Here is a 12,467-nt window from a genome sequence, read left to right on the forward strand (position 1 = left end):
TTCTTTCCTTCCTTCCTTCCTTCCTTCCTTCCTTCCTTCCTTCCTTCCTTCCTTCCGAATTCCTTCCTTCCGAATTCCTTCCTTCCTTCCGAATTCCTTCCGAATTCCTTCCTTCCTTCCGAATTCCTTCCGAATTCCTTCCGAATTCCTTCCGAATTCCTTCCTCTTTTCTGCTTCAGTTAATTCTTTCACATTTTGTCATTAAAATGAAAATACAGGTTTACAGTTAATTAGACACAATCAATCAATGGTGTCACAACAGAAATAGATTTACCTTGGATCCAGGTAGTACTTTAACAAGCATAGCATTTGAATTTTTCACTCAAATTTTCATCATAAATCCAGTATACTGCAAAGATGAAAGATGGGCACAAAATTAATATTTTATGCAGGATTAAAGGAAATTACAGAGTTTCATCTCTATATGAATACCACAAAGATACATCAAAAGCTACCATATTCTGCTAAGGTATAAATCTAATTCCTAGCAGAAGAAAAACTCTCCCTCAAGAAAGTAACTCAATTACCCTGTCTCCTTCAGTGATTCCCCACAAAATACATCAACTAGAAAACTTCAAATTAGGCAGAGCAACAGTCAAAAATAATGAGAAAAAAGCAGGTTGCAAAAAAACAACATTCCATTTCTTTTAAGCAAAGGAATAGAGGAATATTTCCCCCTTATTTATACCATTGAGTACATTATGTTTATGTGTTATTGTTACAAAGCACTGTTGTTTTTAACTCAGGAACACATCTATATTATAAAAATCTTGCAAAAGGTCCATTTCGACTATTCAACCAGCTTTTAAGGTCTGGCCGCTTCAGTGCCAACCCCTGGAATTTTGACGGTCCCAAATAATAGAGACTGGATCACATCATTCATCTTCATTGATAGGAGAGATGTTTATCCATTTGGAAAAAAAATCCCTTTCTTCTGAATAGTGTATACACATCTCCAAAATGCAACACAGAACCAGATTTCAATTAGGCCTCCCAGAATACGACCTCTGAGCGAGTTCTGCATCATCTCCTTGGCTAAAGGAAAGGAGCTTTATGTTAGGTTTTGTTTTTTTGCCTAATCTCTACCTTAGCCAAAGCTTCATCTTCCAAGGCTTGAAAAAGTTCCACGTTTTCAACTGTGTTATATAAGATTCACAAGCACACACATGCTTTATCTTTTGCCAGCAACCTTCACTTCTGTAGATCTGTGATCATAATACACAAGCCCTGTTAATTATGACGTCAAATATCTGTGTAATAGCTAATGAAATACAATTACCAAATTCAGATCCTTAATAAGATATTGGAAAGTTTTTAAGCAGTACATACATCTGAAAAGGCAGCAACACTCTATTCTCTCTTCCATGCAACTTGCTTAGTCTCCTTGGGCAAAAACCCCTCACTTTGGATTACCAGATGACTCTTCTCCCTTTTGATGGCAGCAACAGATTACACAATAGCTTGATATTTCTTTATTTCATCTTTGACTAAACAAGATTCTAAAAATTAATTTTGACTTAACATGAAAGTAACATCTTTCAGAATTTCTCACCTAAAAGGATTGGGAGTTAAACACTTTATTTGCAGAATTTTAACTGAAAATGAGCAGAGGGATTTAAAAATCTTCAAATCACAGAAGAGAGAAATGTGAAATAACACACTCCCAGAGAAGAGGACAGGACAGTTAACGTGCAGAAGGAGACCTAAGTTCATATTTGTCTGCTTACTTGCTTCACAGCAGAAATTGAGGTCTGCCACTTTACTGCTGTGTGCTAATGGGCTGTATTAGGTATTCTGCATGAGCCCTGTACTGCAAAAAGTGTTTTAAGTAAATGTAAAGGAGATCTCAGGTTTTCACCACTTGCACAGGTGTCCTAAAAAATGGCTACAAAGTAATTTTCTCCATCTTAATGAATATTCATTGAAGTGAAACTGTTTCTGCAGGAAATACAGAAAAACACAATAATATTCGGTATACACAAATAAATGAGATAGCATTGTGGAAGGGTGAAAATCTTGGTTCTATTTTGTTTTCCAATAAAGCAGAATGAAGAATTGAAATTACCTCTACCAAGATCCGTGTATTGGAACTGCTAAGTAAAATAATTTAAAAATCAACAGGGCAGATATTTCGAAACACATAGCAACCACAGAGTTTTGTCTACTTTGGAAACAATATTTCCTGGGTCTTACAAGATTTAAGTGTCTAGCTGAGAGTATCTCTGGAAGTCCTTGAACAACTTACACGATTTCTGTGTCTGCAACAAGACCTTCTGACAAGAGGGCTTCACCAAGGAACATTCCTTATTCTTTTATTCCTCCTTCCACTGTCCTTGTCTTTTGAGTTGTACAAAATTCTTGCTTTTTTTTTTTCCCCCCAGGGAACACTGGTCATTTTCTGGTGGAAAAAGTCTCTGTTGCCATATCAACTGAAGTCAAAACCAATGCCCCCACTCAATCATCCTACTATTATTAGAAGGAACAATATTTACATGATCTATCCTCACAGTAGAACTCAAGGAAATGTTATGGAAACTTCCAGTCCAACCATCCAGGAGCCACTCTGGCAGTCACACTCCATCACTTGAGCCAGGACCGAGGCCCCTTCCCAGCTATGCCCTCATACTCATACAGTTGGACCAGGTTTCCTCACCGACTCAGCCTCAGGTTTTCCATGGCAGAGTCTCAGACATCCAGTTCCTTCAAACAATTTAATCTCAAACAAATAATTTCTACTTTGGAAATTATTTCCAGTGTATGCTAAAATATTTCTGGAAACATATTGCATGTGACTTTGTTTATCCTAGTATGCACAGTTATTTGAAATATGCTTCTCTACAATGCCATAGGAAAGTGATTTTGATATTAACTAATATGGACCTTTTACAATAGAGTTTTAATTACAGCCTCAAACTTAACATCACTTAGAAAGGGCATAGATTTGTGAAGGGAAAAAAAGACTGAAAAGGAATTAGTAATAATTTTTCAGCCCAAAAAAATTATTACATAATTTAAACTTGTTTATTTAGTTAAATATAGAACTGAGTAAGAATTCACTGTCGTAAGATCATAACTTACTTGGCATCATGGTTGAGAAGACTAAAACAACATTCACCTCCTGAGACACAAGGTTTGCACAGATGAACAAGTGGGGATTTTTACTCAAAAGGAAGGTCACAGAAAGTGCAAGTACTTCTTCGTAGATCTCCACCAATACTTTTGTCCCTTACTAGAAACAAAACATGAACAAGTCTTGAAAATAATTTTCTGTCTGTGTAAAAAATGAGATTGACACACAGTAGCCTTTTTACCATAAGAAAGTAACCTCTGGCTAACAGCATCTTCCTAACATTTCTACAAATCTCAAACTTACCTGTCAGGAAAACTCTAGGGGAAAAAACATAGTTCAGTCTCCACATACTTTGTTAGTTGCCCCTTTTCTTGAGGAGACAAGTAATTGCCAACCTATGCCAGCTGTAATGCTAGTTCCTGCAGTCTGGAAGCCAACACTGGACCAGGAACATTTTAATTAATCATCCAACAATCCTTTAACATTAAGAGGTTCCTACACAAAGTCACATCTTTGCTCATTTGACATAGCAAAGTCTGATAAACTTAGTTAAGTCCATAATATTTAGGAAGCATAATACAATTAGGAAACAATATCACCTTAGAAATTAAATTAAACATTGATAATTGGGAGTCACCACTGTCCATAGTACCCTGATTTAATCAATTTTATTTTCTCTTATAAGCAAACACATTGGGGAAGGTATGCACTGCAACTTGAAAATGAGGAAAATCCGAATTATAATAACCTGCCTTTAGAGCACAGTTACGGGCAAAGTGTGTCAAAACTCTTCCCCTCCAAATACAGAGGGAGTTCATCCAGATATTAACTCAACAGGTAACCTGGAGAACCATTGCTAAAGATGTATGAATATTTTTCATGCACATTTGTGGAGAAAGATCTACTTTATTCAGATCGGGGAAATAAAAATTATTTGCTTGAATTAATCCTTGCCATTTGCAGTTTACTGCCTTTGAAGACTCTCCATTATAAATAAATGTAGATGATGTATGGATGTTCTGAAATTGACTGCTGATATAAGTGGGCACAACTCCACTTTTATTTAATGAAATCATGCCAATTTATTCCAACACTGATTCTGGCCTCTTGCATCTCAGTTGGAAGCAGTCCTAACACTTGAAGCTTTCTATTCCAATAGCAAGTCTCCAATTTTTCTTCCTTCAGAGATAAAAAAACTGCTATAGCTTCATTGTATACAGTCATTGCTATTCTCTGGATCAAGTGGGGAATTGCCTATTAAGTAAACTACATCTATTTTTCCATTTGTGAATTGACTGAAAATAACTGAAGATCTCCACTGATGTAATGACTAAGGCATAGACTCAGACCAGCAGGGAATCTGAGATGTTTATTCAAAGAAACCAGCTGGTTTTATACACTTCTTCAAGGCCCAATATTTCCTAATATGGTATTTTTCACTAACCAACCTATCACACATTGCCACGTCAGCAACACACTTTCTTAATGTCATTATATGGGGGTGATCACCCATCTGGCAGCTTCTGGCAGGCTCCTCTCCGCAGGGCTCTGCTGTGTGGCAACTCCTCCCCACAAGGTCGGGCGGAGACAAGCTTCTTTGTGCTGCCATGGCGTTCTGCAGGCACATCCCACAGCCCGCAGCTCGACTCCATCCTATCTCTTCCCACACTCCACAGATAAATTATTGATCCAAAATGTAGCTACCCACATAAGTTTTAAAGCAAAAAAAGAAGGGCCAAGTAGTGTTCTCAGGGATGAAATTATTTAGTGAAAAATTTAGTGGATTTGCTTAGAAGTATGCCTTGAAGAAAATTGTATAAACTTTCTTCTATAAGGAATATAAAAACATCTTTACAGGTTCAGCAGAATACCCAAAGTTCTGAACTTTACATTTAAAGTGGTTAACTCACCAGACAGTAGATGCTGGGACACTCCATTAATAAATAACGGCAGTAGATGAAACAAGACTGGCCAACATTTGGAAACAAAACTAAAATCTAATACATCTTTTTTTGGGGGGGAGAGGATGTAAATAATGTCAGCTATAGAGCGTTTGGTGCAGGTTTGTGGATTCAGAAATATTGTTACAATATTGAATCTTGAGCACAACACTGTAGTGGCAAAATAAATCTCACATTCTATTAAAAGGCTCCATTAAAAGTCTGTTGTGTTAGAGTCTGACATACTCTAAAACTGTGAATAAACCTTATATGAAAACATCACAATTTGCAGGAATTTAATGTGAAACATAAACTCTTTCCAGGAACTTGTCAAGATCCTGGGAGTAGACTGACATTTACTCAAAATGTTTGAGCCTTCAATCAAATTTTGCAGAAGCAATTGAGTTCCAAATTTATAAAAAGAAGAAAATTTAAAAAAAAAATCAGAAAGCTTTGCAACCAAAGGCTTCCCAGATGTCTGGAGATGTTTCAATGTTTCATACAGTACTTGTTAGCTTGTGAATTGTTTACATTATGACTCTAGAGAATTTAGATTCTGACAACCTGATTTAAACTGGCAACAGACTCTGATATACTAATTAAGTCTGGCACAAATGTTATCTGCATAACATAAGTAAAACATATTTTGTCTAACAGACTGGAAATAATTAAATACAACACAATCCTGTGAAGACATCACATCGTCCACATCCCTTTCCTGCCCTCCCCTTCCCCTCTCCTTTAAGTTTTCCATTCCTTCCCCCCAGTTCATTTCTAATGAAACTTCTGCATCTCATGTTGTAACCTGCTGCCTCAGGATACAGGGCAAGGGTTCCATCTGATTTACACTTCACTACCTTCACATATTATTCTACAGCAAAGTAATTGTATGTCATCCTTTGTAACAGATTCAAACAGTATCAGAGCCTTGAGTGACAATGGTGGAAGGTGGTCACAAACATCACAAGTGAGAAAATAACAACCAAACAATGTACTGGTGAACCAATTTCTACAAGTGATATAGAATTAAATAAGTACAGCAAAGCTTCCATCACAAGGTAAAATACCTGATATTGAACAGTTATGCACGTAAGTTCCCAAGGAAGGGAATAAACCAGTGAGGATAGTAGAATTTATAAAGTAATAATCTAGATCGACTGGACAAAAAAAAAAAACATAGTAGAGCAAATTGAGAATTCTTTGTTCATTTTGCATTTTTTATACATCAGTTTCACTAAAATAACCAGGGACCATTTTCTGAACAATGAGATTTGAACATGGGACTTCTCAGCATGACAGTTAAATACATTGCCCAGAGAAGCTGTGGATCCTTCCTCCCCAGAATTGTTGAGAGTCAGGTTGGATGGGGCTTTGAGAAACCTGATCTATTGAAAGATATCCCAGCCTATGGCAGGGTGGGTGGACTAGATGATCTTTAAAGATCCCTTCCTACCCAAAGCATTCTGTGATTCTCTGATCATGGTATCATCATCCCATCTCTGCAGCATATCTGAACAAACAATCTTTTATGTCAGACAGCTTCTCTTCCAATGACATTTCAGGTTGGAGAAGCCATTTGAACATTTTTCACACAAGAAAGATGTGAAGACTAAAAAATCAGGGTAGGACTGACCTCATGTTAGAGAACCAACACATAATAAATTAACAACTAAAAAGGAATCAGATGAGATCTATCCAGATGGTGAAATGTGCTATTAGAAAGGGAAGCAGAAATAATCACTTGAAAACTATAACCCTTTCAATACAGTTCTCAGTTATGGAGTCTTATATTCCTATCCTTTATGATGAATTGGTAAGAAAAAAAAATCCTACAAACTCAATTTTCAAAGACTTCAGTATAATCAAATTAGAATAATCATTTTTTGCCCTCACACAGAGATGAATATATAGCATCATTAAGGCACTTGCATTTGGAATGATCAGTGACAGAACACTTTAAGCAACCTTCTAAAAGAAAAAGAGTTTAGCCTTTGAATTTTTTCTTAATGAAGACTACAAGGAGATCTTTCTCTTACTCCATAATTTCTGGCATATGTACATTCTTACATTTCAGTTTCATAGGTAACACAGAAAGCAGTTTTTTGATAAATGTTGTGAAATCTTGGTGAATAGGTAAAACTTACTTTACCTTTGGCAGGTGAAATAAAGGCCTAGTTTTCTAAGGGAGCAACCTGTTAGGCTGGTAGGTTTTTTGAGGGAAAAATCATAGAATGGTTCTGGTTGCAAGGGACATTAGCGATTGTATCATTCCAACCCGAGTGCAATGGTGAGGTGTCAGTGTCCCTTCCCCCCTGCCATGTAGTCCTGGGAGAGGGGCCCCAGGGGGGAGACATGGGGTTTCCCTGGCCCCTGATCAGCCTCGTTCCCCATTGGTTGTTTTGTGTTCCCCTGCGCGGGCAAGGACCCTCGGGTCCCGTGATTGCAGCAGTTCCTCAGCAGAGTCCCAGCCATGCGGCTGGAGAAATAAACATCTCTGAAACATCTATCAAGAATCAGTCCTGTTGGGGTTTTAGTTTAGTCTTAGTTTTTTTCCTATTAAAGGAATTTTCTCCCATATGCATGTTGCTAGGGGACAAATAGCTGTACTTAAGAAAGACAAAAAGGGGAGTGGGGCGGGCCTGGCTACTCCTTTGTCTACACCTGGGTGTGGGGTCAGTTCGCTCTGAGCGTCCGGAGAGAGAAGCTGCAGAGAAAGGAGCTGCTGCTTCTTTCTTTTTGGCCGTTCTTTCTTCCTGCTAGAAACAACGCCGGGACCCCAAAAGCCTGCTTTCCCTGCCCTGCTGGAGACCGGGCTGTGGCTGCCCTGCCCCGCTGCTGCTTCGAGCTTTCGCTACGCTGTAGCCCTGCTCGCCCTGCCTGCCTGGGCCTCCGTGGGGTTCTCCCATCTGGATACATCTTGTCTGCCACCCGGGATTTGCGTTCGTCCCTGCCGCTCTAGCCTGCCGCTCCAGCCTGCCGCTCCAGCCTGCTGTTCCTGAGAGTCCGGGATCGGCTGCCCAGGGGTTTGTGAAGCTCCTTTGTTCCATCCCTTCCTGGGATCCCAGGGCACTGGTGCCGCGTGTTTCCCGAGCTCGCTCCGGAGCGCCCCCTGCAGCCGCGGGGGAACCATCGCACCTGCCCTGCTCACCGGGAGCCGCCAGCGCCCCTGCCGGCTGCGAGCGGAACTGCACCCGAGGGGAAAGGACCCGACAGCCGAGAAGGCTGGGACTGGGTTTGTGATTGCTGTTACTGCCATAGTTGTTGTTTTGTTTGACTGCTTATATACATATATATATATAGAGAGAGAGTAAAGAACTGTTATTCCTATTTCCCACATCTTTGCCTAAAGGCCCTTGATTTCAAAATATAATAACTTGGAGGGAAAAGGGGTTATATCTGCCACTTCAAGGGGGGCTTCTGCCTTCCTTAGCAGACACCTGTCTTTCAAACCCGAGACCAGTCCGTATATATTTCTTTTCCACTGCCCTCCTTGTTTGATACGCATGTTGCAGTCTCTGCACAGTAACAGTGAGGGACACCTTTCACCAGACCAGCTTGCTAAGAGGTCCATCCAGCCTAGACTTGAACACCTCCAGGGATGGGGCATCCACAACTTTCCTGGGAAACCCGTTCCAGTGCCTCACCACCCTCACAGTAAAGAATTTTTTCTTAATATCCAATCTAAACCTACCCTCTTCCAGGTTGAAGCCATTCACCCTTCTCCCATCACTACATGCCCTTGTAAAAAGTCCCTCTCGATCTTTCTTTCAGGCTCCCTTCAGGTACTGGAGGGCTGATGTTAAATCACGCCAAAGCCAAATTGCCTAAGCCTTCTCTTCTAGACTGAACAAAACAAATTCTCTCAGCCTTTCCTTGTAGGAGAGGTGCTCCATTCCTCTAATGATCTTGGTGGCCTCCAACATGCATGTGTCTTTTCTGTGCTGGGGACCCCAGAGCTGGATGCAGCATTGCAGGTGGGAGTAGAGGACCAGTTCTGTCTTGAACATTCTGAGTATTGCTACAGGAAAGGAGACTAGTGGAGACGGTCCTGCGGAGGTGGACCAGCACTGCTCTGAGCCAATTTCCTGCTCGGCCTGGTTTTTTGAGACTCTTGCTCAATCCCCTCTCCTGTTCACTTCCTGGAGAAAGGCTGGCTGTGAGTAAAAAAGTGTGAAAAGTCTAATTTACATAAGAGGTGTGCACCAAGTTAATTATTAAAGGGAACAGATTGGGCCCCTCCCTCTCTTTCTTTCTCTGGCTCTCTTTCTTCTCACTCTTTCTCCTTTCTTTCCTTCTCTTTGTCTCACAACCCCAGCTCCAGACCGTCCATGCGGCAGACTCTAAGGACTGGTGATATTAACAAATTCGAGAGCTTCAGACCTATTCTGTAACGGCACTTGGGAAGGTGAGAGATGGCAGGAGGGTATACTCTTACATCTCTGAGAAGGAACCTACTTCCGTTCATCCTCATCTTTTAGGGCTCCTCCTTAGTAATGATGAACTGTTGAGGGCTCCTCCGACCCTTTCTGAGCTCCCGTCCTCTGCATTTCTCTCAGGGATTTCACAGTCTATTTCTCTCTCACGCTTCCTGATAATCCTCAGCTTCTCTACTTCCTTTCTTCAAAATCTTGCCATTGAGATTAAGAACCTTACAGAGAAGCACAATTAGGAAGCCATGAAGACTTGTAAACTAATAATATAGGGGTACCCTAGATAGCTAATTCTTTAAAGAGCTGCATTTTTGATTATCTTAAGCATCCTCTGTACATACACCCAGAAATCTAAATGAAGAAATTGTACCCACTACACAGAATCTGTGGCATGTGCTCTTTTCACTAAAACCTAAGCAGACATTTCTATGAAAGGAAAAAGACACTAAAATATTCTGACTCAAATTTTAATATATAAAACTGGGTGCACAGTTTTCTTCCCCTATTATAATATAGAGAACTAAATGTTTCAGTTATTGCATATATAGCACAAATCTTTCATGTTAATTTCTGCTTCATTCTATAACCTGCAGTTTTCTGATTTTTATTGTCTGTCATTTTTTTGCATAATAAACTGATGCTTAAGCAGCTGAAGTAAGATTTGGCAAAATTAAACTTTAACATTACAAAGCCAGACACTTCCAGTATCATAGGCAATACAGACTAACATATTTTCTCTTATTTACAGTCTTAAGGATGCAAGGGGTGGTATTAATACAGTCTCCTTTTATATATTTCAGAAGGAAAATTCTAATATAATACACGATAAAAACATATAGGAAGAGGGGAACTAGAAATGTTCTTTCCTTTTCAGGGACTGTGAGAATCTTTCAGGAGAATTGCATTCTATTTCTAAGAGCATATACAGACTTGGTCCATTTGCTGTGCTAATTTACTACAGCTCTGTAAACCCAATGTCTTTCAATTTAATTTCTGGTGAAATCAAAACAGCTTCTAGCCTGTGCTATGTTCTAAATTCCTTCTCCTGTCTTTTCTGTTCTCATTTCTTTCACTGCAAAAAATATTTCTGCTTCTTTTTTCTATCCTATTCTACTAATCTTTGTCCTTTCTACTGATTAATCTGTTTTCCGAGATGTATCTAACAAAAATATTCTCTTATACACATAGGTGCTCATTCATAAACTGATGAGGATATAAAAGCATCTTAAGTTAGTTAAGTAATGAACAGATAGGTGGCTTAACCGATCAACAAGTGCAAAATGGGAAATGAAGTATGAAGGACATTTGACTCCATAGGTCTTATTTGGAAGAGGGACAATTTTCTGCACATGCCAATTCCAGGACCTTTGCTAGAAATAAGATTGAAAAATTGGTATTTCACTCACTTTACTAATGCAGCTCATAGCATCAGGAGACAGAGCCTTACGCCATAGCTATGACAGTGAAAAGGACAAGGAAATATTTTTCCAGGATCATCAATGATATTCTGACATTGTCTTGAGGATTGTTTATCATCCCATCCCATTTTGGGGGTTTTTGATGTGTTTGGTTTTGTTAGTGCCTGGGGTGGCTGCTGTCCCCTCCCCACCCCCCATCCTTCCTGGCTCTGGGACTATCGAGATGTTTGGGAGCCAAGCAGGGTTTCTGGAGGGAGTTGGGGGGGGGGGGGGGGCAAGGGGCAGCCCCGTCTTTTTTGAAGCGGGCTGTTCGACTGGACACACGCAGTCGGTGTCTATGATCAGGGATCCTGCTGTTTCTGTGGCGTTTGCCCTGCTTCAGCACTGTGACTGGGCCTGCATTTTTTTTTCCTCTGCTGCTCTGCTGTTGGAAAGCCCAAAGCCAGTGTGTGCTGCATCAGTGCCCGGGACCGCCCTCGTTTCCCGCCAGGGGTGCTGCCCCCTCCTCTGCAGGGCCCAGACCCAGGGACCGGGCAGCGAGAGTGAGAAATCCCAGGGGACCTTTCCCTGCTGTGTTTGGGAGCTGGGCTACTGCTGCCCAGCCCCTGCGTTCCTCAACTGCTGCTCTCCGGTTTTTTGCTACACTGTAGCTGTTTCACCCCTGCCTGCCGCAAGGTCCCACAATCCAGCTACAGCTGCCGAGTTTCTGCTGCCTCTTGTCTGCTGCCAGAGGGAGCCTGCCCTGCTGTTCTGGCTTGCTGCTTCTGAGGTTTCCTGCTACAGCCCCTTTCTCTATCCAGAGGGGGCACCAGGATCGGCTGCCCCTGTGAGTTGTAAAGGAAAGCCCCTTGTCCATCCTTCTCTGCCCACTGTTGCCGCCATTACCACGTGAAGAGAGGCAGCTGAGCTCTCCCCACAGCGCCCCCTACAGGCGCTGGGGAATCATTGCAGCCACCCTGCCTGGCCGGGAGCCATCAGCGCCCCTGCCGGCTGTGAGCAGAACTGCACCCAAGGGGAAAGGGCCCGTGGCCGAGAGAAGGCTGCCACTGGCTTCTGGGGGGGGGGGTAAAGTTCCATAATTTCAATATCTAGCATTTTTTCAATTTTTTTTGGTTAATAAACACGATCTTTTCACTTTCACTCCCTGGTATCCATTTCTTTCATTGGCAGAAATAAAGAGAGTTACTGAAGCCCTTTCTCCGTAGAGGAAATGCTCATTTCAGGGCGTTTTCTTTTGAAATTTGTCTTGAAACTGAGACAGACATTAACGGAAACTGCTATTGCATTTTCAGGAAAATTCTTTGCAAAGGGAAAAACTGAATGCTATGGCTGGATAATATTTGTGTGTTACACCTTAGGAAGAAGGGCTGGACAGACCAAGCCTGGAAGACAATGCTACAGCAAAGAACAGATGCATGAACTTCTCTTGTATTCATACTGCTCTTAATTGTTTTTCAGGTTTGTAGCTAACATGACAAGAAGTTCCTCATCCTTAAGGAATAGGGTTACTTTCTTGTGAAGAAATTACATATTAGCTCTATGGAAGAAAATGAGAGATCTCTCCACAGACAGGGTCTGCTCTGATCTGGACAATGCACCATGGGAGAAC

At 41.1% G+C, this 12,467-nt stretch overlaps 1 long non-coding RNA gene across 2 annotated transcripts in view; it reads right to left on the reverse strand.

Annotated features, from left to right (window-relative positions):
* Positions 1 to 12,467, reverse strand: part of LOC120409942 — a 71,909-nt gene that overhangs the window by 41,797 nt on the left and 17,645 nt on the right. Inside the window, exons 3-4 of one of the 2 annotated variants that reach the window (XR_005601823.1) lie at positions 3,079 to 3,229; positions 275 to 349 (exon numbers count right to left, since the gene is read on the reverse strand). This is a non-coding gene — a long non-coding RNA (uncharacterized LOC120409942). The remainder of the gene's footprint in view (positions 1 to 274; positions 350 to 3,078; positions 3,230 to 12,467) is intronic. The other variant, XR_005601824.1, reaches the window with a different exon arrangement.

Source organism: Corvus cornix, chromosome 4 (assembly GCF_000738735.6).
Source record: "Corvus cornix cornix isolate S_Up_H32 chromosome 4, ASM73873v5, whole genome shotgun sequence".
Lineage (NCBI taxonomy): Eukaryota > Metazoa > Chordata > Aves > Passeriformes > Corvidae > Corvus > Corvus cornix.